At 44.2% G+C, this 24,974-nt stretch overlaps 14 non-coding genes across 14 annotated transcripts; all 14 read right to left on the reverse strand.

The window, feature by feature from the left end:
* Positions 1–140: 140 nt before the first annotated feature.
* Positions 141–259, reverse strand: LOC123413790. The gene has a single exon (XR_006613905.1). It is a non-coding gene; the product is annotated as a 5S ribosomal RNA (ribosomal RNA).
* Positions 260–592: 333 nt separating this feature from the next.
* Positions 593–711, reverse strand: LOC123415008. The gene has a single exon (XR_006614914.1). It is a non-coding gene; the product is annotated as a 5S ribosomal RNA (ribosomal RNA).
* A 333-nt stretch (positions 712–1,044) lies between these two features.
* Positions 1,045–1,162, reverse strand: LOC123414091. Its single transcript, XR_006614173.1, has one exon. It is a non-coding gene; the product is annotated as a 5S ribosomal RNA (ribosomal RNA).
* A 333-nt stretch (positions 1,163–1,495) lies between these two features.
* Positions 1,496–1,614, reverse strand: LOC123414825. The gene has a single exon (XR_006614744.1). It is a non-coding gene; the product is annotated as a 5S ribosomal RNA (ribosomal RNA).
* A 333-nt stretch (positions 1,615–1,947) lies between these two features.
* LOC123414176 lies at positions 1,948–2,066 on the reverse strand. The gene has a single exon (XR_006614248.1). It is a non-coding gene; the product is annotated as a 5S ribosomal RNA (ribosomal RNA).
* Positions 2,067–2,399: 333 nt separating this feature from the next.
* Positions 2,400–2,518, reverse strand: LOC123414761. Its single transcript, XR_006614684.1, has one exon. It is a non-coding gene; the product is annotated as a 5S ribosomal RNA (ribosomal RNA).
* Positions 2,519–3,133: 615 nt separating this feature from the next.
* Positions 3,134–3,252, reverse strand: LOC123415000. The gene has a single exon (XR_006614907.1). It is a non-coding gene; the product is annotated as a 5S ribosomal RNA (ribosomal RNA).
* A 419-nt stretch (positions 3,253–3,671) lies between these two features.
* LOC123415014 lies at positions 3,672–3,790 on the reverse strand. The gene has a single exon (XR_006614920.1). It is a non-coding gene; the product is annotated as a 5S ribosomal RNA (ribosomal RNA).
* A 333-nt stretch (positions 3,791–4,123) lies between these two features.
* On the reverse strand, positions 4,124–4,242 carry LOC123414673. Its single transcript, XR_006614601.1, has one exon. It is a non-coding gene; the product is annotated as a 5S ribosomal RNA (ribosomal RNA).
* Positions 4,243–4,660: 418 nt separating this feature from the next.
* LOC123414631 lies at positions 4,661–4,779 on the reverse strand. Its single transcript, XR_006614560.1, has one exon. It is a non-coding gene; the product is annotated as a 5S ribosomal RNA (ribosomal RNA).
* Positions 4,780–5,112: 333 nt separating this feature from the next.
* LOC123414769 lies at positions 5,113–5,231 on the reverse strand. Its single transcript, XR_006614691.1, has one exon. It is a non-coding gene; the product is annotated as a 5S ribosomal RNA (ribosomal RNA).
* A 308-nt stretch (positions 5,232–5,539) lies between these two features.
* LOC123414090 lies at positions 5,540–5,657 on the reverse strand. Its single transcript, XR_006614172.1, has one exon. It is a non-coding gene; the product is annotated as a 5S ribosomal RNA (ribosomal RNA).
* Positions 5,658–5,990: 333 nt separating this feature from the next.
* Positions 5,991–6,109, reverse strand: LOC123413766. The gene has a single exon (XR_006613880.1). It is a non-coding gene; the product is annotated as a 5S ribosomal RNA (ribosomal RNA).
* A 333-nt stretch (positions 6,110–6,442) lies between these two features.
* Positions 6,443–6,561, reverse strand: LOC123414676. Its single transcript, XR_006614604.1, has one exon. It is a non-coding gene; the product is annotated as a 5S ribosomal RNA (ribosomal RNA).
* Positions 6,562–24,974: the final 18,413 nt, after the last annotated feature.

The following is a 24,974-nucleotide window of genomic DNA, read 5'->3' on the forward strand; positions in this document are numbered from 1 at the left end:
CAACAATGAGACGCAAGCTAAAACATATCACGAACGTCAAAAACAAGAAAACTAGTAAACGTCAAAAATAAGAAAACAAGGTCATATAATTCACGCTCCCGCGTCATCCTTGTCACGTGGCGCAAAAAAATTTAAAAAGGGGAATGCAACACGAGGACTTCTCAGGAGGTCCCCCATCCTAGTATTACTCTCGCCCAAGCAAGCTTAACTTCGGAGTTTTGATGGGATCCGGTGGTTTAGTGCTGGTATGATCGCATCCGACATGCAACTATCTATTTGTTCGTTATGCTTGCCCCTCCCGTGTCCATTGCCACATTTGCCTCGACAACGGAGAAGAGTTTAACACAAGAATTTCACCGCTCCCTCTCTACACCGACAACACGAGCACCGCCACGACCTCTGTGACTTTCCCCACCGCGCTTGACACCCAACGACGCCGCCCCTAGACACGTCAACAATGAGACGAAAGGTAAAACATATCACAAACGTCAAAAATAAGAAAACTAGTAAACGTCAAAAATAAGAAAACAAGGTTATATAGATCACGCTCCCTCGTCATCCTTGTCACGTGGCGCAAAAATATTTAAAAAGGGGAATGCAACACGAGGACTTTTTAGGAGGTCACCCATCCTAGTACTACTCACGCCCAAGCACGCTTAACTTCGGAGTTCTCATGGGATCCGGTGCTTTAGTGATGGTATGATCGCATCCGACATGCAACTATCTATTTGTTCCTTATGCTTGCCCCTCCCGTGTCCATTGCCACATTTGCCTCGACAACGGAGACGAGTTTAACACAAGAATTTCACCGCTCCCTCTCTACCCCGACAACACGAGCACCACCACGACCTATGTGACTTTTCCCACCGCGCTTGACACCCAACGACGACGCCCCTAGACACGTCAACAATGAGACGCAAGCTAAAACATATCACAAACATCAAAAATAAGAAAACTAGTAAACGTCAAAAATAAGAAAACGAGGTCATATAGATCACACTCCCGCGTCATCCTTGTCACGTGGCGCAAAAATATTTAAAAAGGGGAATGCAACACGAGGACTTACGAGGAGGTCACCCATCCTAGTACTACTCTCGCCCTAGCACGCTTAACTTCGGAGTTCTGATGGGATCCGGTGCTTTATTCTGGTACGATCGCATCCGACATGCTACTATCTATTTGTTCCTTATGCTTGCCCCTCCCGTGTCCATTGCCACATTTGCCTCGACAACGGAGACGAGTTTAACACAAGAATTTCACCGCTCCCTCTCTACCCCGACAACACGAGCACCGCCACGACCTCTGTGACTTTTCCCACCGCGCTTGACACCCAACGACGCCGCCCGTAGACACGTCAACAATGAGATGCAAGCTAAAACATATCACAAACGTCAAAAATTAGAAAACCAGTAAACGTCAAAAATAGGAAAGCGTGGTCATATAGATCACGCTCCCGCGTCATCCTTGTCACGTGGCGCAAAAATATTTAAAAAGGGGAATGCAAAACGAGGACTTTCCAGGAGGTCACCCATCCTCGTACTACTCTCGCCCAAGCACGCTTAACTTCAGAGTTCTGATGGGATCCGGTGCTTTAGTGCTGGTATGATCGCATCCGACATGAAACTATTTATTTGTTCCTTATGCTTGCCCCTCCCGTGTCTATTACCACATTTGCCTCGACAACGGAGACGAGTTTAACACAAGAATTTCACCGCTCCCTCTCTACGCCGACAACACGAGCACCGCCACGACCGCTGTGACTTTTCGCACCGCGCTTGACACCCAACGACGCCGCCCCTAGACACGTCAACAATGAGACGCAAGCTAAAACATATCACAAACGTCAAAAATAAGAAAACTAGTAAACGTCAAAAATAAGAAAACGAGGTCATATAGATCACGCTCCCGCGTCATCCTTGTCACGTGGTGCAAAAATATTTAAAAAGGGGAATGCAACACGAGGAATTCCCAGTAGGTCACCCATCCTAGTACTACTCTCGCCCAAGCACGCTAAACTTTGAAGTTCTGTTAGGATCCGGTGCTGTAGTGCTCGTATGATCGCATCCAACACGCAACTATCTATTTGTTCCTTATGCTTGCCCCTCCCGTGTCCATTGCCACATTTGCCTCGACAACGGAGACGAGTTTAACACAAGAATTTCACCGCTCCCTCTCTACCCCGACAACACGAGCACCGCCACGACCTCTGTGGCTTTTCCCACCGCGCTTGACACCCAACGACGCCGCCCCTAGACATGTCAACAAAGAGATGCAAGCTAAAACATATCACAAACGTCAAAAATAAGAAAGCTAGTAAACATCAAAAATAAGAAAACGAGGTCATATAGATCATGCTCCCGCGTCATCCTTGTCACGTGGCGCAAAATTATTTAAAAAGGGGAATGCAACACGAGGAATTCCCAGGAGGTGACCCGTCCTAGTATTACTCTCGCCCAAGCACGCTTAACTTCGGAGTTCTCATGGGATCCGGTGCTTTAGTGCTGGTATGATCGCATTCGGGATGCAACTATCTATTTGTTCCTTATGCTTGCCCCTCCCGTGTCCATTGCCACATTTGCCTCGACAACGGAGACGAGTTTAACACAAGAATTTCACCACTCCCTCTCTACCCCGACAACACGAGCACCGCCACGACCTCTGTGACTTTCCCACCGCGCTTGACTCCTAACGACGCCGCCCCTAGACACGGTCACCCATCCTAGTACTACTCTCGCCCAAGCACGCTTAACTTTGAAGTTCTGTTGGGATCCGGTGCTTTAGTGCTCGTATGATCGCATCCAACATGCAACTATCTATTTGTTCCTTATGCTTGCCCCTCCCGTGTCCATTGCCACATTTGCCTCGACAACGGAGACGATTTTAACACAAGAATTTCACCGCTCCCTCTCTACCCCGACAACACGAGCACCGCCACGACCTCTGTGGCTTTTCCCACCGCGCTTGACACCCAACGATGCCGCCCCTAGACATGTCAACAAAGAGACGCAAGCTAAAACATATCACAAACGTCAAAAGTAAGAAAGCTAGTAAACGTCAAAAATAAGAAAACGAGGTCATATAGATCATGCTCCCGCGTCATCCTTGTCACGTGGCGCAAAATTATTTAAAAAGGGGAATGCAACACGAGGACTTCCCAGGAGGTCACGCGTCCTAGTACTACTCTCGCCCAAGCACGCTTAACTTCGGAATTCTCATGGGATCCGGTGCTTTAGTGCTGGTATGATCGCATCCGGGATGCAACTATCTATTTGTTCCTTATGCTTGCCCCTCCCGTGTCCATTGCCACATTTGGCTCGACAACGGAGACGAGTTTAACACAAGAATTTCACCACTCCCTCTCTACCCCGACAACACGAGCAACGCCACGACCTCTGTGACTTTTCCCACCGCGCTTGACACCCAACGACGCCGCCCCTAGACACGTCAACAAAGGAGATGCAAGCTAATACATATCACAAACGTCAGAAATAAGAAAACTAGTAATCGTCAAAAATAAGAGAATGAGGTCATATAGATCACGCTCCCGCGTCATCCTTGTCACGTGGCCCAAAAATAAGAAAACTAGTAAACGTCAAAAATAAGAAAACGAGGTCATATAGATCACGCTCCCGCGTCATCCTTGTCACGTGGCGCAAAAATATTTAAAAAGGGGAATGCAACACAAGGACTTCCGAGGAGGTCACCCATCCTAGTACTACTCTCGCCCAAGCACGCTTAACTTTGAAGTTCTGATGGGATTCGGTGCTTTAGTGCTGGTATGATGGCATGCAACATGCAACTATCTATTTGTTCCTTATGCTTGCCCCTCCCGTGTCCATTCCCACATTTGCCTCGACAACGGAGACGATTTTAACACAAGAATTTCACCGCTCCCTCTCTACCCCGACAACACGAGCACCGCCACGACCTCTGTGACTTTTCCCACCGCGCTTGACACCCAACGACGCCGCCCCTAGACATGTGAACAAAGAGACGCAAGCTAAAACATATCACAAACGTCAAAAACAAGAAAGCTAGTAAACGTCAAAAATAAGAAAACGAGGTCATATAGATCATGCTCCCGCGTCATCCTTGTCACGTGGCGCAAAATTATTTAAAAAGGGGAATGCAACACGAGGACTTCCCAGGAGGTGACCCGTCCTAGTACTACTCTCGCCCAAGCACGCTTAACTTCGGAGTTCTCATGGGATCCAGTGCTTTAGTGCTGGTATGATCGCATCCGGGATGCAACTATCTATTTGTTCCTTATGCTTGCCCCTCCCGTGTCCATTGCCACATTTGCCTCGACAACGGAGACGAGTTTAACACAAGAATTTCACCACTCCCTCTCTACCCCGACAACACGAGCACCGCGACGACCTCTGTGACTTTCCCACCGCGCTTGACACCCAACGACGCCGCCCCTAGACACGTCAACAAATGAGACGCAAGCTAATACATATCACAAACGTCAGAAATAAGAAAACTAGTAAACGTCAAAAATAAGAGAATGAGGTCATATAGATCACGCTCCCGCGTCATCCTTGTCACGTGGACCAAAAATAAGAAAACTTGTAAACGTCAAAAATAAGAAAACGAGGTCATATAGATCACGCTCCCGCGTCATCCTTGTCACGTGGCGCCAATATTTTTAAAAAGTGGAATGCAATACGAGGACTTCCTAGGAAGTCACCCATCCTAGTACTACTCTCGCCCAAGCACGCTTAACTTCGGAGTTCTGATGGAATCCGGTGCTTTAGTGCTGGTATGGTCGCATCCGACTTGCAACTATCTATTTGTTCCTTATGCTTGCCCCTCCCGTGTCCATTGCCACATTTTCCTCGACAACGGAGACGATTTTAACACAAGAATTTCACCGCTCCCTCTGTACCCCGACAACACGAGCACCGCCACGACCTCTGTGACTTTTCCCACAGCGCTTGACACCCAACGACGCCGCCCCTAGACACGTCAACAAAGAGACGCAAGCTAAAACATATCACAAACGTCAAAAATAAGAAAGCCAGTAAACGTCAAAAATAAGAAAACGAGGTCATATAGATCATGCTCCCGCGTCATCCTTGTCACGTCGCGCAAAAATATTTAAAAAGGGGAATGCAACACGATGACTTCCCAGGAGGTCTCCCATCCTAGTACTACTCTCGCCCAAGCACGCTTATCTTCGGAGTTCTCATGGGATCCGGTGCTTTAGTGCTGGTATGATCGCATCCAACATGCAACTATCTATTTGTTACTTATGCTTGCCCCTCCCGTGTCCATTGCCATATTAGCCTCGACAACGGAGGTGAGTTTAACACAAGAATTTCACCGCTCCCTCTCTACCCCGACAACACGAGCACCGCCACGACCTGTGTGACTTTTCCCATCGCGCTTGACACCCAACGACGCCGCCCCTAGACACGTCAACAATGAGACGCAAGCTAAAACATATCACAAACGTCAAAAATAAGAAAACGAGGTCATATAGAACACGCTCCCGCGTCATCCTCGTCACGTGGCGCAAAAACATTTAAAAACGGGAATGCAACACGAGGACTTCCAGGAGGTCACTCATCCTAGTACTACTCTTGCCCAAGCACGCTTAACTTCGGAGTTCTGATTGGATCCGGTGCTTTAGTGCTGGTATGACCGCGTCCGACATGCAACTATCTGTTTGTTCCCTATGCTTGCCCCTCCCGTGTCCATTGCCACATTTGCCTCGACAACGGAGACGAGTTTAACACAAGAATTTCACCGCTCCCTCTCTACCCCGACAACACGAGCACCGCCATGACCTATGTGACTTTTTCCACCGCGCTTGACACCCAACGACGCCACCCCTAGACACGTCAACAATGAGACGCAAGCTAAAACATATCACAAACGTCAAAAATAAGAAAACTAGTAAACGTCAAAAATAAGAAAACGAGGTCATATAGATCACGCTCCCGCGCCATCCTTGTCACGTGGCGCAAAAATACATAAAAAGGGGAATGCAACATGAGGACTTCCCAAGAGTTCACCCATCCTAGTACTACTCTCGCCCAAGCACGCTTAACTTCAGAGTTCTGATGGGATCCGGTGCTTTAGTGCTGGTATGATCGCACGCGACATGCAACTATCTATTTGTTCCTTATGCTTGCCCCTCCCGTGTCCATTGCCACATTTGCCTCGACAACGGAGACGAGTTTAACACAAGAATTTCACCGCTCCCTCTCTACCCCGACAACACGAGCACCACCACGACCTCTGTGACTTTTCCCACCGCGCTTGACACCCAACGACGCCACCCCTAGACACGTCAACAATGAGACACAAGCTAAAACATATCACAAACGTCAAAAATAAGAAAACTAGTAAACTTCAAAAATAAGAAAACGAGGTCATATAGATCACGCTCCCGCGTTATCCTTGTCACGTGGCGCAAAAATATTTAAAAAGGGGAATGCAACACGAGGACTTCCCAAGAGGTCACCCATCCTAGTACTACTCTCGCCCAAGCATGCTTAACTTCGGAGTTCTGATGGGATCCGGTGCTTTAGTGCTGGTATGATCGCATCCAACATGCAACTATCTATTTGTTCCTTATGCGTGCCCCTCAATTGGATGTCCTCGAATGAGCAAAAAATGCAGACCAACATGCTCACATAATAAGATGATAGATAAAATATGGTGAACATGCACAAACATCCTAGCATCTATCAAGCACTTGGGCGATGACACATCTATATATGAGTATATTGACTTAGGAGCCAAGTAAGAATACTTGATCATATGTCATACTCATCATTAAGCACAATTGAGGTTACCCCTTTTACATAAAGCATTAATGTGTTCATATCCTTAGGAGATGTTTATACTCAAGATTTAGAGTAAAGCCCCCCCTTGATATGGCACCCCCCTAAGAGGGATAAACTAACCTTGGGTTTTGTCGTAGAAGACTTCAAGTAGGTGAACTAGTGGTGGATGCTCAATGTTGATGAAGATCGTCTTAAGTTGGGAGCAATCCTTGTTGTTTCTTACTCTTCTCACCTACATGGGTTAGTCCCAAAGCACAAGGAACACATGCATGAATATCTATGGACATGGAGTCAAACACACATGGGATGATGTCCAAAGATACATTAATTACCTTGTTCCTTGCTTACTTTGAGGGAATGTGTGACTCCTTGAACTAATGCATATGGTTGAGGTTGATTGCATATAATTCTTGCCAAAATGAATAAGAGTGAATTCATTGGCGGAGTCACCCCTCAAGAACTTTATAGTTCTTCTTCATGGGGATCCACATGAACTTGTTGGGAATCCATGGAGTTGTGGTAGCACTAGATGAGGTAGTTCTAGTAGTGTCCTTGGGAATCCACTTGACCTTGACTTGGGGTTCCTCTTCAAATAAGTCAATGTCCTCTTGAAGCTTTCCCTTGCCCTTGTGGTCTTGTTGTAGAAGGCCATCTTGTGAGCTTGTTGCCTTGGGAGGAGTAGGATCATACTTCTCCTCTTGAGGAACAAACTTAGGAATGGGATATGGACCTTCTTCCCAATCATCTCCGTTGGCATTGAAGTAGCCAACACCTTGTTTCTTTAGATGTCCTCCTTCCTTGCGCACAATTTCCTCAAATTGCTTACTTCCCGCAAGAATCTTGAAGACACCTCTCTCTATAATCCCTTTCAATAGTTCTTTTCTTGCTCAAGTGTAACTTGGCTAAGAGAATCATTAGTGGAATAAAGAGAGCTACTAGCAAAAACATCATTAGATTTAGCTTTAGCATTGTTGTTACTAGACGAAGAAACTTTCTTGCCTTTGTTACTAGTGTTCTTAGGTTTAACTCGTGGAACAAAAGTAGATAAGAGTAATCGTTTGCCTAGATAAGAAGAACTCTTCTTTCGAAGATCATCATTGATCGCTTTTAGGAACTCATGCTCTTGCTCCAAATTGAGCTTCTCAAAGCGTAGCTTATCATGAGTTCTTGCAAGATCTCTATGATATTCTAGAGTAGTTTCATGAGCTAACTTAAGAATATTTAATTCTTAAGTTAGTCATTCAATCTCTTTCTTATCATCATCACTCAATTTCTCTTGACTAGCACGATTTTTAGCAAGTTCATTTTCAGTGCAATCACTAGTTTTATCAAACAGAAAGTCATCTTCTCCTAACAAGTCATCCTCATCACTATTAAAATCAAGATACTAGGGGTGTGATACCTTGGGGCCTTTAGCCATGAAGTAGTTTTCGAACCCCTCATTTGGTGAATCAAATAGGTCGTAGGATTTGGAGGAAACAAGTGCAATGCGGGCAACACCTTCATCTTGACTACAGTCAGAGTTGGAGTGGTAGTTTCTCTCGGATTGGTTGCCAAACTCGGAGCCAGAAACCCATTCACGAACATGAGCTTGATGTCTGCTTCTCGAGCTGTTCTTGGTGTATTTGTCCTTATTCTCCGATTCTTCGCCTCTTCGTGAGTGTCTTCGTTCATGACGATCTTCCGTACTCCTTCTCTCTTTGTGAGGTGACTCATCCCTTGAGCTTCGTCTTCAAGGTGACTCTTCTCTTTGTTTCTAGGGAGTCGAGCACTCATTGGAGTAGTGTCCGGACTTCCCACGGTTATAGCAGTTTCGGACACGACTAGGCGAACGTTTCTCATCATGTCTTGAGCTTGATCTTCTCTCTTTGCCTCTACTCTTGTAGAACTTGTTCAATTTTCTGACCATGAAGCTTATCTCTTCATCAGTGACAAGATTGTCCTTTGAAGTAGAGGGAGCATCACATGAAGCTTTGTAAGCACCGCTTGACTTGTTGTGCAGCTCATCTTTGTCCTTGAGTGACATATCATGAGCAAAAATTGTACCAATGGCTTCAGTTGGCTTGAGATCGTTGTAGTTTGGCATCATTTGGATCAATGTGCACATAGTGTCGTACTTTCCATCAAGAACTCTAAGTATCTTCTTAATGATGAATTTGTTGGTCATCTCTTCGCTTCATAAGCTCGCAATCTCATTGGTGATGAGAGCTAGCCTAAAGTACATTTCAGCGAGACCTTCACCATCCTTCATCTTGAAATTGTCAAGCCGACTTTGAAGCACATTCAACTTAGATTCTCTGACAGAATGAGTACCTTCGTGCATATCGATCAAAGTGTCACATCCCTAGAATTACTACTTGGTGTTTAGCAAGGTTGTGCATCATGTTTTATTTTGCATTAAAAATGAAGTGGGGATTGAATAAACCCTAGCACCTCACCTTAATCAAACCATTCCACATGATCTGAATTTTCAATGAACCCAAAATGGCCTTAAAAAATGTTCATCTTTTCTTGTTAAATATTGGAAACAATATTTCAGGGATGATTAATATTTTCCAAACACTTTTGGCATTTAAAATAATCCATGGAAGTCACTGGAAATTGCCAAAATAAATAGATATAACTATTTTAGCCATTATAAAATGTTGACTTATTTTGTGGAGCTTGGAAATATTCCAAATAAAACCCCACAAATATATTCAATATTTTAGGGAATAGTTTGCAGCCAAAAATAAATAAAACAAATGTCAGAAATACAAAACAGAAAGAAGAAAAAGAGGAAAGAAGAAAAAAAACCTTGTCACACACGCCCAGCCCACCACCTCCTCTTGTCGTCTTCCACCTTTGCCTGTCGGCAGAGGAGGAGGTGGTCACCGCTCTCCATGAGCGCGGCACGCAGCTGTGTGGTTGCTTGCCACCTTCGTCGCGTTGGAAACAAGGAGATAGACTCCCCGAAGCCATCCCATCGCTCTCTCCTCTCCATTCACTCTCCCTCTCCTTCTTCTCTCTGCCGCCATGGCCGTCATGCAAGGTCACGGTCGATAGGCTGCTCCAGTCATCCTCCCCTATGTCTGAGCATCGCAATAGCTCTGCCTCGACGACCTGCTTTCCCACGAGTGAAGAAACAACGCCAAGAGCCTCCAAGACGCCAGATCACCGTCGTCTTCCTCCTGGCACACCGTCGAAAGCCGCGTCGTTCTCCGTCTCGAGGCCGTCCCCGAGCCCATTATCATCGTCTCTGCACTCCTTGTGAGCTCAGGGTCCTTTTCCCCCTCTTTTCCCCTTCAATTCCGAGTCGTAGCCCTCGATTCCACCGGAGCCCGACGAGGTCTGCCACAGGAGCTCGTCGCTGGTGAGGCTCCGGTGATCAGTTGCTCCATCTAAGACCACCAGTAGCTTCAGCGCGTCGAGTAGGTCATGTAGATGCTTAGCCGCAGCCGTTTCGCCCCCTGCTTCAATGAGCCTGATGAGGCCCGAGCTTTGGCAGCCATCGAGCTCGTCGCCGTCATCGACTCCGGCCTTCTCAGCCCCTGGGGTTTGTGCAAATGGACTCACGAGCGAGCGGATGATCTTTTGGTGCCTTCCGCCATCCATTTGGTCGTGGGAGGAGCATTTCTGATGCCCACCGCCGTCCATGGAGTCACCGGAGACTCGCCGCCGCTGGGTTTGACTCCCCTGGATCACTGACATGTGGGGCCAGCCAAGATTAATTAAATTTAACTAATTAATTTTTTAACTAAATCTAATTAGCCTAATTAGTCACTGACTAGTGGGCCTAGCCCTGTTAAATAGGTTTTAGTTTAAGTTTTAACTCCAGTTAGTGATAGAGTCACTCACCAGTGGGTCCCACTGGTCAGGTTTGACCAGCAATGGCCACTTTGATCTGCTGAGGGCATGCTGATGCAGTAAATCCGTTTTAGTGATTAAAACAATTCCACATTTAGTTCAAAACTTCAAAAATTCATAGAAATTAATCTGTAACTCACATTAAAATAATTTATATATGAAAATTGATCAGATAAATCCAAAGAATCCAATGGTGCTATTTTCATGCATGATAGAATAACTTATACCTCAGCATCAGGTCAAATAAATTAAAAAGAGTATATGGAAATAACTATTTGAAGTGGCATTTGAAACTATGTTTCAAACCAGCTTCAAACCAAACCATTATAGATGCATTAGCTCATCCACCATATTATTGTCATGCCATGATCATGCATCATATTGCTGCACTTGCTATGTATTGATTGTGATTGTTAGATTTCGTAGGCTCCGCTCCACAGGATACTCAGGAGTATCCGACTGAAGGAGTGTATCCTTTCGCTGATCCACAAGGCAAGCACCATTTTTGATCATCCCGATAAATACCATGTTCTCGCTCCTACTCCCACTTATTGCATTAGGACAAAATATTTCAAATGCTTTTACTTCGGTAGCTGAACCCATTCCTTTGCATGACCTGTTATTGTCATAGTAAATAGCTAAACCTTGCAACCTAGCATACTTGGTAGTTGCTTGAGCCATGATGTGCTTTATCCTGCTATGCTTAGATTTGTGTTAGGTCTGTTTCATATGGGCGATGAACAATATTAATTGAATGTGTTCCATTAACAAAAGGTTAAGTGTTGAACCTGTTTTGGTAAAGGTACCGATGAAAGGCTATGTAGGTGTACATGGCGGGTTGTTTGATCCGAACCGTTCTTAGGAACTGAGTTCCGTGTATGTAATCCAAGGTTAGCTCCTACCATACATTGGGCCCGAAACCAATGGAATCTCTCGACTTATTAATCACCTAGTACTCGGTCCAGGAGTTGCAAGTAGTTTCTGGTGTTTATAGCATATGCTGGAGGCCGGGCATACTGCTGACCTTAGAGGTGGGCTATGACGCGGTAGGCAGTGGCATGGTGTACCAAGTGCCACCGAGATGCTGGGCTTGAGAACCCTGCGCACATCGTTTGAGGCCATAGCGGAAACCTCGGTCGGACTTCCATGCGGATTCACTCTCAAATAGGCGATAAACCTGGACTAGGTATTAGCGTGGTTAACGGGCGTGGCCGACTTCCGCGCTGGGCTTCCGCTTGAAGGTTGCCGAGGTGCATAAAGTGCACATGGCGATAAGTGGTGAGAGTGTGTGTGAAGAAGTACACCCATGCAGGGTTATAATCCATTCGAATAGTCGCATCCGCGGATATGGACTACTTGGAGACATATGTTGTTCATAGATAACTTTAATGGCTAATCATAAAAGTATCAAGATAAGTGTGAGTATCATGTATGGCATTTCCGTAGGGAGACGGAAAAGAATCCATGATGGTGTATTGTTGTGGTGGCAGTGGACTCGTGTACGACTTATCAAAGTTCGTTAAAAAATAAATAAAGTTGTAGAATGGGCTAACCAAGAGTCAAAGCTGGCTTGCTGCATGAAACCCCGCAACCCCATTTGTTGATACTTGTGCATGAGTAGATAGATTTGATTTAAAGTCTTGCTGAGTACCTTCGTACTCATGTTTGCTTAATAAATGTTGCAGAAGATACCCACGAGCCATCAGGTGGGTTCTACCTAGACGTCGATGATGACGAGTAGCTAGTGTCCCAGCTACGACCTGGCCCCTTTCAGAAGGGATCTGTAGATAGTCAGGCTTTATGCATTTTCCTTTCATCTATCTGTATTCAGACAGCTTTAATGCTTCCGCATGGCTTGTATGAGTTTGCTTGTTTGACTTGATTGTCGGGGCATGTGACCCCTACCTATATGAACTTATTATGCAAGGCTCTTCCGAGTCTTGTAAATAAATGTTGTGATGTTGTATGGTTATGTTGTGATGCCATTGTTGTATCTATGCATATTGAGTATGTCATGCGTACGTGTGACGTGCTGCGATATGTATGGGTTCGACACCTAGCCGTGTGCCTTTAGTAGCCCTCTTTAGAGAGAAATGCCCCTTTGTGCTTCCACTGAGCCTTGGTTGCTCGCTACTGCTCCGGACACATTGGTTGACTGGCATGTATCCTTGTTAGCTGTTGTGTCTGTCCCTATGGGGAAATGTCACATGGTGTAATGGAGTCCTTGTAGCTTGCTACGACTCGTCTACACACGCTGATGACCGACACCTGCTTTGCTGGGTTACGTATGCCTGTCTCTGTACAGGTGTGCCACTTGGGTTTATGACTAGTTATGTCAATCCGTTTTCTTTGACATTGGAATGCTAGCGACACAATTGCATACGCGAGTCAAAATACGCAAATGGTCCCGGCCAAGGTAAGGTGGCAGCTGTGCGGTTAACCATGCGTGAGACCGCAAAGTGATGCGATGTCTTACAGGCTGGATTCCTATGTCTTAGGATCGGGGTCCCGATAGTGTTGGTATCAAAGCCTGACTGACTATAGGATTACCAAGCCAAACTGGTCGAAGTCGAGTCTAGAAATGCATTAGTTATATATAAGGGAATTGTTTGTCGAAGGGAACGTAAGGTTCTTGCTTCTCTTCTCCAGTATTCTATTCTGGTCACCCTCATCTTTTCTACGGGGATTAGGAACTAGGCTTCTTACCTATCTCTCAGGATCACGTGTTACTATCCTATAGATTGTAGGGAGGTGGTTCGAGAGTCAATCCGAGTTTTCTAGTTTGTTTCGAGGTAAATAAGTATTTGCTGACCATGGAACCTTGAACCTAACAGTTGAGTGGTTATGCTATCCCATCTTTTCCACGATGTCTCAAAATTGTTTTTGAGCATTTCCAGCCGTTATGCTGTCTGATTTTTTGCTAGAGCTCTAATGCCTTTGCATTACTCTCTATTTCAGATGCCTTCTCGTCCTGCTCTTCACGTGGTCCGTTTGACTAGGTGCATCGATGTACCGGATCACACGGCCATGCAGGTCTGGAGGATGTCAGTAGCCGGTTACCGCTCGTACCGAGAGTATACAGTGGAGGAGTGATACGTCCATTTCGCATCATGCTTTCATGTTGTTATTTACTGCTTTTTGGGCTGTTATATTACTTGTGGTACCATATTTATGCCTTTTCTCTCTTATTTTGCAAGGTTTATTTGAAGAGGGAGAATTCAGGTAGCTGGAATTCTGGACTGGAAAAGGAGCAAATCCAAGTCCACTATTCTGCAGATCTCCAAATGCCCTGAAAAGTTACGTGGACTTTTTTGGGATTATATAAAAAATATTGGGCGAAAGAACCACCAGAGGGGGGCTGCCAGGGCACCACAAGCCCTGACACCGCCACCCCCCTGGTGGCGGAGTGGGGGCTTGTGGGCTCCCGGACGGCCCACTAGCCCCCCTCTTTTGCTATATGAAGCGTCTTGGTCTAGAAAAAAAAATCAATGGGGAGCTTTTTTGTGGTTTCACCGCCGCCACGAGGCGGAACTTGAGCAGATCCAATCTAGAGCTCCGGCAGGACGATCCTGCCAGGGAAACTTCCCTCCCGGAGGGGGAAATCGTCGCCATCATCATCACCAACTCTACTCTCGTCGGAGGGGAGGCATCTTCATCAACATCTTCATCGGCACCATCTCCTCTCTAATCGCTAGTTCATCTCTTGTAACCAATCTCCGTCTCGCAACTCCGATTGATACTTGTAAGGTTGCTAGTAGTGTTGATTACTCTTTGTAGTTGATGCTAGTTGGATTACTTGGTGGAAGAGTTTATGTTCAGATCCATGATGCTATTCATTACACCTGTGATCATGATTATGATTATGTTTTGTGAGTAGTTACTTTTGTTCCTGAGGACATGTGATAAGTCATGTTAATAATAGTCATGTGAATTTGATATTCGTTCGGTATTTTGATATGCTATATGTTGTGTTTTCCTCTTGTGGTGTTATGTGAACGTCGACTACATAACACTTCACCATAGTTGGGCCTAGAGGAAGGCATTGGGAAGTAGTAAATAGATGATGGGTTGCTCGAGTGACAGAAGCTTAAACCCCAGTCTATGCGTTGCTTCGTGAGGGGCTGATTTGGATCCACTAGTTTAATGCTATGGTTAGACTTTGTCTTAATTCTTCTATTGTAGTTGCGGATGCTTGCGAGAGAGGTTAATCACAAGTGGGATGCTTGTCCATGTAAGGGCAGTACCCAAGCGCCGGTCCACCCACATATCAAACTATCAAAGTAACGAACGTGAATCATATGAACATGATGAAACTAGCATGACAGAAATTCCCGTGTGTCCTCGGGAGCGTTTTTCCTCCTATAAGACTTTGTTCAGGCTTGTCCCTTGCTAAAAAGGGATTGGGCCACTTGCTGCACCGTTGCTGCTACTTGTTACTTGTTACTTTTTGCTTGCTACGTTTCACCTCGCTACACCATCACTTGTTACCGCTATTTTCAGTGCTTGCAGTTATTACCTTGCTGAAATCCGTTTACGAGAGCCTTCTGCTCCTCGTTGGGTTCGACACTCTTACTTATAGAAAGGACTACGATTGATCCCCTATACTTGTTGGTCATCAAGGCTCTTTTTTGTTTCCGTTGCCGGGGAGTGAAGCACCTTTGGTAAGTGGAAATTGGTAAGGAAACATTATTATATTGTGCTGAAATTTATTGTCACTTGTCACTATGGAAACTGTTCCTTTGAGGAGTTTGTTCGGGGTATCTTCACCATGAACGGAAGCACGAGGAGTTGTTCCTCAACCTGAGGTACCTACTGAAAATATCTTTTATGAAATTCCTTCGGGTATGCTTGAGAAACTGCTGGCTAATCCTTTCACAGGAGATGGATCTTCACATCCAGACTTGCATTTGATCTATGTAGAGGAAGTTTGTGGTTTATTTAAGCTTGCAGGTTTGCCCGAGGATGAGGTAAATAAGAAAGTATTTCCTTTATCTTTGAAGGATAAGGCATTGACATGGTATAGGCTATGTGATGATACTGGATCATGGGGCTACAATCGGTTGAAATTGGAATTTCATCAAAAGTTCCATCCTATGCATTTAGTACATCGTGATCGTAACTTTATTTATAACTTTTGGCCTCGTGACAGGGAAAGCATAGCTCAAGCTTGGGGGAGGCTTAAATCAATGCTATATTCATGCCCCAATCATGAGCTCTCGAGAGAAATCATCACTCAAAACTTTTATGCTCGGCTTTCTCATGAAAATCGTACCATGCATGACACTTCTTGTACCGGTTCTTTTATGAAGAAGGATATTGATCACAAGTGGAATTTATTGGAGAGAATCAAACGCAACTCTGAAGATTGGGAGCTGGAGGAAGGTAAGGAGTCAGGTATGAATTTCCAGTTTGATTGCGTTAAATATTTTGTCGAGACAAAGACTTCTAGAGATTTTTGCGCTAAGTATGGACTTGACTCTCAGATAGTAGCTTCTCTATGTGAATCTTTTTCTGCTCTTGTTGATCTTCCCAAAGAGAAGTGGTTTAAATATCATCCTCCTGTAGAAAGCAACATAGCCAAAACCAATCTATTTGAGGAGAAAGTCATTGCTTTTATTGATCCCGTTGTTCCTCGTGCTTACACTGAGAAACCACCATATCCTGCTAGGATAAAGGATTATTCTAAAGCTCCAACTGTGATACGTAGGGGTTACATTAGACCACTTGCACCCCCTGAGGAGATTAGAGTTGAACCTAGTGTTGCTACTATCAAAGTTCTCTTAGCCGAAGACATAGATGGGCATGTTATCAAATCCTGTGAGGACTCCACTAGAATTGCTAAACCTCACACGAAAGACAAACATGGACCTGTAGTTGGCCTGCCCTTTGTTTCTATAAAGATAGGAGATCACTATTACCATGGTTTATGTGATATGGGAGCTAGTGTTAGTGCAATACCCCATTCTCTATATGATGAAATCAAAGATGAGATTTCACCTGCTGAGTTAGAACACATTGATGTCACTATTACGCTAGCTAATAGATACACTATCTGCCCTCTGGGAATTGTGAGATACGTAGAAGTCCTGTATGGTAAGACGAAGTACCCTACTGATTTCCTCGTCCTTGGTACTGCACAAGATAGCTTTTGTCCCATCATATTTGGTAGACCCTTTCTCAACACTGTCAATGCTCACATTGATTGCATTAAGCAGACCGTCACAGTTAGTTTCGAGGGTGTGTCTTATGAATTTAACTTCTCCAAGTTTGAAAGACAACCCCATGAAAGAGAGTCGTCTGGTAGGGATGAAATCATTGCTCTTGCCTCTATTGTTGTACCTCCTACGGATCCTTTAGAGCACTATCTGCTTGAGCATGAAAATGATATGCATATGGAGGAGAGAGATGAGATAGATAAAATTGTCTTAGAACAATATCCTATTCTGAAGAATAATATGCCTATTGAACTGCATGGGGATCCTCCCCCACCAAAGGGTGATCCTGCGTTCGAGCTTAAACAGTTGCCTGATACTCTTAAATTTGCTTATCTTGATGAGAAGGAGATATATCCTGTCATTATTAGTGCTCTCCTCTCAGAGCACGAAGGGAAGAAGTTACTAAGGACTCTGAGGAAGCACCATGCTGCTATTGGATATACTCTTGATGATCTTAAGGGTATTAGTCCTACTCTATGTCAGCACAAGATTAAAACCGATCCTGACTTTAAACCAGTTGCTGATCATCAAAGGATATTAAATGCTAAGATGAAAGAGGTCGTTAGAAAAGAAATATTAAAGCTTGTGGAAGCAGGAATCATTTATCCTCTTGCACATAGTGATTGGGTAAGTCTAGTACATTGCGTACCTAAGAAGGGAGGTATCACCTTCGTTCCTAATGATAAGGATGAATTAATCCCACAAAGGATTATTACCGGCTATAGAATGGTGATAGATTTCCGGAAACTGAACAAGGCAACCAGGAAAGATCATTATCCTTTGTTGTTTATCGACCAAATGCTAGAAAGGTTATCAAAACACACACACTTCTGCTTTCTAGACGGTTATTCAGGTTTCTCGCAAATACCTGTTGCACAATCTGATCAAGAGAAAACCACTTTCACCTGCCCTTTCGGTACCTTTGCCTATAGACGTATGCTTTTGGCTTATGTAACGCACCTGCCACCTTTCAAAGATGTATGATGGCTATATTCTCTGACTTCTGTGAAAAGATTGTCGAGGTTTTCATGGATGACTTCTCCGTTTACGGGTCTTCCTTTGATGATTGCCTCAACAACCTTGATCAAGTCTTACAGAGATGCAAAGAAACCAACCTCGTCTTGAATTGGGAGAAGTGCCACTTTATGGTTAATGAAGGTATCGTCTTAGGACACAAAATCTCTGAAAGAGGCATTGAAGTTGATAAGGCTAAGGTTGATGCAATTGAGAAAATGCCTTGCCCCACAGATATCAGAGGTATACGAAGTTTCCTAGGTCATGATGGTTTCTATAGAAGGTTCATTAAAGACTTCTCTAAGATTTCTAGGCCTCTTACCAATCTCTTGCAGAAGGATGTTCCTTTTGTTTTTGATGAGGATAGTGAGGAAGCCTTCGAAATACTTAAGAAGGCTTTGATAACCGCACCTATTGTTCAACCACCTGACTGGAACTTGCCCTTTGAAATCATGTGCGACGCTAGTGATTATGCTGTTGGTGCTGTTCTAGGACAAAGAGTTGACAAGAAGTTGAATGTCATTCACTACACTAGTAAAACTCTAGATAGTGCCCAAAGAAATTATGCCACTATGGAGAAGGAATTTTTAGCAGTCGTGTTTGCATGTGAAAAGTTCAGAACTAACATAGTTGACTCCAAAGTCACTATTCACTCTGATCATGCTGCTATTAAGTACCTTATGGAGAAGAAGGACGCTAAGCCTAGGCTGATCAGATGGGTTCTCCTGCTACAGGAATTTGATTTGCACGTCGTTGACCGAAAGGGTGCTCATAACCCTGTAGCAGATAACTTGTCTAGGTTAGAGAATGTCCTTGATGACCCACTACCTATTGATGATAGCTTTCCTGATGAGCAACTAAATGTCATCCGCACTTCACATAGTGCACCGTGGTATGCAGATTATGCAAACTATATCGTAGCTAAATACAAACCACCCAGTTTCACCTATCAGCAAAAGAAGAAATTCTTCTTTGTTTTGAGACATTACTTTTGGGATGATCCTCACCTTTATAAGGAAGGAGTAGATGGTGTTATTAGACGTTGTGTGCCTGAACATGAACAGGGACAGATCTTGCAGAAGTGTCATTCCGAGGCCTACGGAGGACACCACGCTGGAGATAGAACTTCCCATAAGGTATTGCAATCAGGTTTCTAATGGCCCACTCTCTTCAAGGATGCCCGTAAGTTTGTCTTGTCTTGTGACGAATGCCAAAGAATAGGGAACATCAGTAAGCGACAAGAAATGCCTATGAACTATTCACTTGTCATTGAACCATTTGATGTCTGGGGCTTTGATTATATGGGACCCTTCCCGAGTTCCAATGGGTACACTCACATCTTAGTTGCTCTGGATTGCGTTACTACGTGGGTAGAGGCTATCCCCACTAAAAATGCTGATCACCACACCTCTATTAAGATGCTTAAAGAAGTCATATTCCCAAGATTTGGAGTCCCTAGATACTTGATGACTGATGGTGGTTCACACTTCATTCATGGTGTTTTCCACAAGATGCTAGCTAAGTATGATGTCAACCATAGAGTTGCATCTCCTTATCATCCTTAGTATAGTGGTCAAGTGGAGTTGAGTAATAGGGAGATCAAGCTGATCCTACAAAAGACCGTCAATAGATCTCGAAAGAACTGGTCTAACAAACTTGACGATGCACTATGGGCTTGTAGGACTGCTTATAAGAATCCCATGGGCATGTCACCGTATAAAATGGTTTACGGTAAAGCCTGTCATTTACCTCTTGAGCTGGAATACAAATCTTATTGGGCAATCAAAGAGCTCAACTTTGATTTCAAACTTGCCGGTGAGAAGCGGTTGTTTGATATCAGCTCGTTAGACGAATGGAGAGCCCAGCCATATGAGAATGCGAGGTTGTTCAAGGAAAAGGTTAAGAGATGGCACGACAAACGAATACAGAAACGAGAGTTCAATGTAGGTGATTATGTCTTCCTATACAGTTCTCGTTTGAGATTCTTTGCAGGCAAGCTTCTCTCTAAATGGAAAGGTCCCTATGTTATCGAGGAAGAATATCGTTCCGGTGCCATCAAAATCAATAACACGGAAGGAAATTTTCCTAGAGTGATAAATGGGCAAAGAATCAAGCATTACATCTCTGGTACTCCCATAAATGTTGAAACTAATATCATCAACGTCATAACTCCACAGGAGTACATAAGGGATGTTTATCAGCCTGTTTCAGACCTTGAAAACGAAGATGTATCTGTTTCGGTAAGAAATTGGACTCCGATGCTTTTCCAATAGGAAATTTCTTCTGTTTTGGAATTTTTGGAAAATTATAAAAATCAAAAGCAGTCCGGAGAGCGAACGAGGCGGCGACAAGCCCTGCCACCGCCCCCTACCCCCTGGTGGCGGAGGGCAAGCTTGTGGGCACCTTGTGTGCCTCCCAGACTCCGTTTTCTTGCGGAGGATTCCTTCTGGCCCATAAAAAATCAATATATACTCGCCCGAAGGTTTTGATCTCAATATCGCGCAGTTTTCCTCTGTTTTCGTTTCGAGCTTGTTGTCTGCCGCAGATTTAGGTCAAGATGTCTTCTCAAGATTCAGAAGAAGAGATCTATGTGGCCGATGATCGTGCTAACTCTAGGATTAATGGGGACTTGGAACCTTATGGCTGGACCACTAATGAGGAAGAGGACTATGAGCCCAAAGGGAAGGATCAAACGAGTTCCGATGAAGAGGAGGCTCCTCTACCTCAACCTGCAAGCACCCATGAGTAGTTCAAGAAGTCAAGCCTCCCTGACCACAGGAAGAAGCCTAAGACGATATTTATCCCCTCTCTTTTCTTGCAGGAGAGTAAGCAGGAGCTTTGCCATAGAGTGTTGAAACTTGAGAAAGAAAATGACGATCTAAGGGAGCAGAACTTTTTGCTCAAGTGGAAATTAGACAAGTTCAAGACTACTCCAACAACACCACCATCACCACCAAAGGAAGACAACTAAGCATTGGTATGGGCATTCCCCTTGGCATCTGCCAAGCTTGGGGGGGGGGTTGCCCTGGTATCGTATCACCTTTATATCTTTTGCTTTTACCTTTGTTTTAGTTCTTTCCTTTTCAGTTTTTATTTCTTCTCTTAGAGGAATAAGTCTTTAGTGTTTAGTTTGAGTCTGTTGCTTTTGTCTCTCTCCTGATGTATTCGAGCTTACGAGCTATAAAATAAAGAGTGTCTTAGTCAAGGGCTTTGCTTTGTGCCATGATCAAAAGTATGAAAAGAACGATAGCATGAAAGATCATGAGATGATCTTATGGAAAGTGATAACTTCACTTATGACACGTATGATGATTGAAACTTGTTGAGAATAAATCAACATAGACCTCAGTCATTGTTGCAATAAATAAGAAGTAATAAGGAAAGAGAGGTTCACATATAGATATACCATCTTAGACACTTTTTACAATTGTGAGCACTCACCAAACTATTACATGCTTAGGAGTAGATGTTGGACAAGGAAGACAACATAATGAATTTTGTTTGCTTGGTTCCAAACAATGTTATACGATTAGAGATCCCTTAGCATGTGACGATTGCTTCCACCTCATATTATCCAAAACTCTCGCACCAAGTAGAGATACTACTTGTGCATCCATAAACCTCCAACCCAATTTTTCCATGAGAGTCCACCATACCTACCTATGGATTGAATAAGATCCTTCAAGTAAGTTGTCATCGGTGCAAGCAATAAAAATTGCTCTCTAATATGTATGATCTATTAGTGTGTGGAAAATAAACTTTGTACGAACCTGTGATGAGGAAGACATAAAAGCGACAGACTGCATAATAAAGTTCTTTATCACAAGAGGCAATGTAAAGTGACGTTCCTCCAGACTAAGAGGACACGCATTCAAACCTCAAAAGCGCATGACAACCTCTGCTTCCCTCTACGAAGGGCCCATCTTGTACCTTTACTTTTTACCCTTGTAAGAGTCATGGTGATCATCACCAATTCCCTATTTTTGCCTTTGTCTTGGCTACCGTCACATGCTTGGGAAAGATCTATATTCATATATCAACTTGGAGTTGAGTACTTATGCTTTATTGTTGTTGACTTTACCTTTGAGGTAAATGGTTGGGAGGCAAAACTATAAGCCCCTATCTTCCTCTGTGTCCAGCTGAAACTTTGACACCATGAGTACCACATGAGTTGTAACAATTGTGGAAAACAAAAGAGATGATTGAGTATGTGGGTTTGCCTTACAAGATCTTATTTGACTCTTTCTGATGTTGTGATAAATTGCAATTGCTTCAATGACTATGGTTCATTGTTGGTTACTTCTCGGTAAGGTTTTTGCTTCATGCTTTGCTTTGTGAAGGAATTATTACTTTCCCATAAGAATCTTTATGATGTATTGCCGTTCTATGTGTGATCATGATTCCCTCATGTCTGTATTATGTTTTATCGACACCTTCGTCCCTCAACATGTGGACATGTTTCTGGAACTTGGTTTTCGCTTGAGGACAAGCGAGGTCTAAGCTTGGGGGAGTTGATACGTCCATTTTGCATCATGCTTTCATGTTGTTATTTGCTGCTTTTTGGGCTATTATATTACTTGTGGTACCATATTTATGCCTTTTCTCTCTTATTTTGCAAGGTTTATTTGAAGAGGGAGAATTCAGGCAGCTAGAATTCTGGACTGGAAAAGGAGCAAATCCTAGTCCACTATTCTGCACATCTCCAAATGTCCTGAAAAGTTACGTGGATTTTTTTGGGATTATATAAAAAGTATTGGGCGAAAGAACTACCAGAGGGGGGCTGCCAGGGCGCCACAAGCCCTGACACCGCCACCCCCTGGTGGCGGAGTGGGGGCTTGTGGGCTCCCTGACGGCCCACTAGCCCCCCTCTTTTGCTATATGAAGCGTCTTGGTACAGAAAAAAATCAATCGGGAGCTTTTTTGTGGTTTTGCCGCCGCCACGAGGCGGAACTTGAGCAGATCCAATCTAGAGCTCCGGCAGGACGATCCTGCCAGGGAAACTTCCCCCCCGGAGGGGGAAATCGTCGCCATCGTCAACACCAACTCTCATCTCGTCGGAGGGGAGGCATCTTCATCAACATCTTCATCAGCACCATCTCCTCTACAATCCCTAGTTCATCTCTTGTAACCAATCTCCGTCTCGCAACTCCGATTGGTACTTGTAAGGTTGCTAGTAGTGTTGATTACTCTTTGTAGTTGATGCTAGTTGGATTACTTGGTGGAAGAGTTTATGTTCAGATCCTTGATGCTATTCATTACACCTCTGATCATGATTATGATTATGTTTTGTGAATAGTTACTTTTGTTCCTGAGGACATGGCATAAGTCATGTTAATAATAGTCATGTGAATTTGATATTCATTCGGTATTTTGATATGCTATATGTTGTCTTTTCCTCTAGTGGTGTTATGTGAACGTCGACTACGTAACACTTCACCATATTTGGGCCTAGAGGAAGGCATTGGGAAGTAGTAAGTAGATGATGGGTTGCTGGAGTGACAGAAGCTTAAACCCCAGTCTATGCGTTGCTTCGTGAGGGGCTGATTTGGATCCACTAGTTTATTGATATGGTTAGACTTTGTCTTAATTCTTCTTTTGTAGTTGCGGATGCTTGCGAGAGAGGTTAATCATAAGTGGGTTGCTTTTCCAAGTAAGGGCAGTACCCAAGCGCCGGTCCATCCACATATCAAACTATCAAAGTAACGAACGCGAATCATATGAACATGATGAAACTAGCATGACAGAAATTCCCGTGTGTCCTCGGGAGCGTTTTTCCTCCTATAAGACTTTGTTCAGGCTTGTCCCTTGCTACAAAAGGGATTGGGCCACTTGCTGCACCGTTTCTACTACTTGTTACTTGTTACTTTTTGCTTGCTACGTTTCACCACGCTACACCATCACTTGTTACCGCTACTTTCAGTGCTTGCAGTTATTACCTTGCTGAAATCCGTTTATCAGAGCCTTCTGCTCCTCGTTGGGTTTGACACTCTTGCTTATCGAAAAGGACTACGATTGATCCCCTATACTTGTGGGTCAACAAGGAGCAGTACCGAGATTTTAACCAGAGCCAGTATATGTGTACTGTTAGGGTATATCCAGATTACCCTGGAGCTGAGGAGCCAATCCATTGGTCTTATGGATTGGGGGTTACCGTTGACATGGCGGTTCAGGATGCCGCCTATTCAATGTTGACCATCATGAGAGCAAGACATGCATTGTTGCAAAACTCAGAGTTCTGTTATATTCCAGCTTCTCAACCAAGAGAAGAAGGTTATCTGAGTGGAGTTTACTTTGATTCTTCTTTGGAGGATCCGTTACTGCAGGTTACTACCCAGATGTTAGAGAATATAGACCGATATGCTCGTGCTCTTCGCATGGAGTTTTATGCTACTCGAGCGCGTCTGTGGACAACTTTGACACAGCTAGCACTTGTTGTTCAGACAGGCTATGGAGACATGGAGACGTTGATTGGCCTGCTATCGGAGGTGTCACCCCTCTTCGTGGACCTCTGTTGCCACCAGTTAGGCGACCGAGGCCACATCCGTGGCCTTCTGGTTTCCAGGGATCTCAGACTAGGGTGTTTCCTGATCCACAGGTTCAGTTCCCAGGTACGAAGGAAACCTGTATGATATGTTCTATGCGGATGCTTGAGTTCGTGAGTGGAACAGTAGTATTGTAGCAGTTGTATTTCCACAGTCCTGTGTGTCTTGTGGAATATGACTATGTTGTGAGATGAGTTCCAGAGGCATAGATAAAAAATGTATAGGAAGCTTGGAAAGCCTCTGATGAGTAGTATCATCTTTTCAGTAGTTTGCTCTTCAGTTTGAGGTTGTACTAAACTATGTTATGGTGTGTATGAACCATGGTGTATATATAGCAGTTTGCTTGTTGCCATGTTGTTTGGATGTTCATTTCCGCATTCCATATTATTCGGTGCATTTCTTAATTCTTAGCTAGTATTGATGTTGATCTAGTCTAAGCTGTGAGTTGCTTGTCAGGATGGTGTTCACCAGGCACAACTGTGCCCCTAGCCATGAGCAGGGAGAGGGTAGTCAAGCAGCTCAGGAGAACCTGCCTCACCCGCCCTCTCTGGCGGACG

The sequence above is a fragment of the Hordeum vulgare genome, chromosome 7H, assembly GCF_904849725.1.
Source record: "Hordeum vulgare subsp. vulgare chromosome 7H, MorexV3_pseudomolecules_assembly, whole genome shotgun sequence".
In the NCBI taxonomy this organism is placed as follows: domain Eukaryota; kingdom Viridiplantae; phylum Streptophyta; class Magnoliopsida; order Poales; family Poaceae; genus Hordeum; species Hordeum vulgare.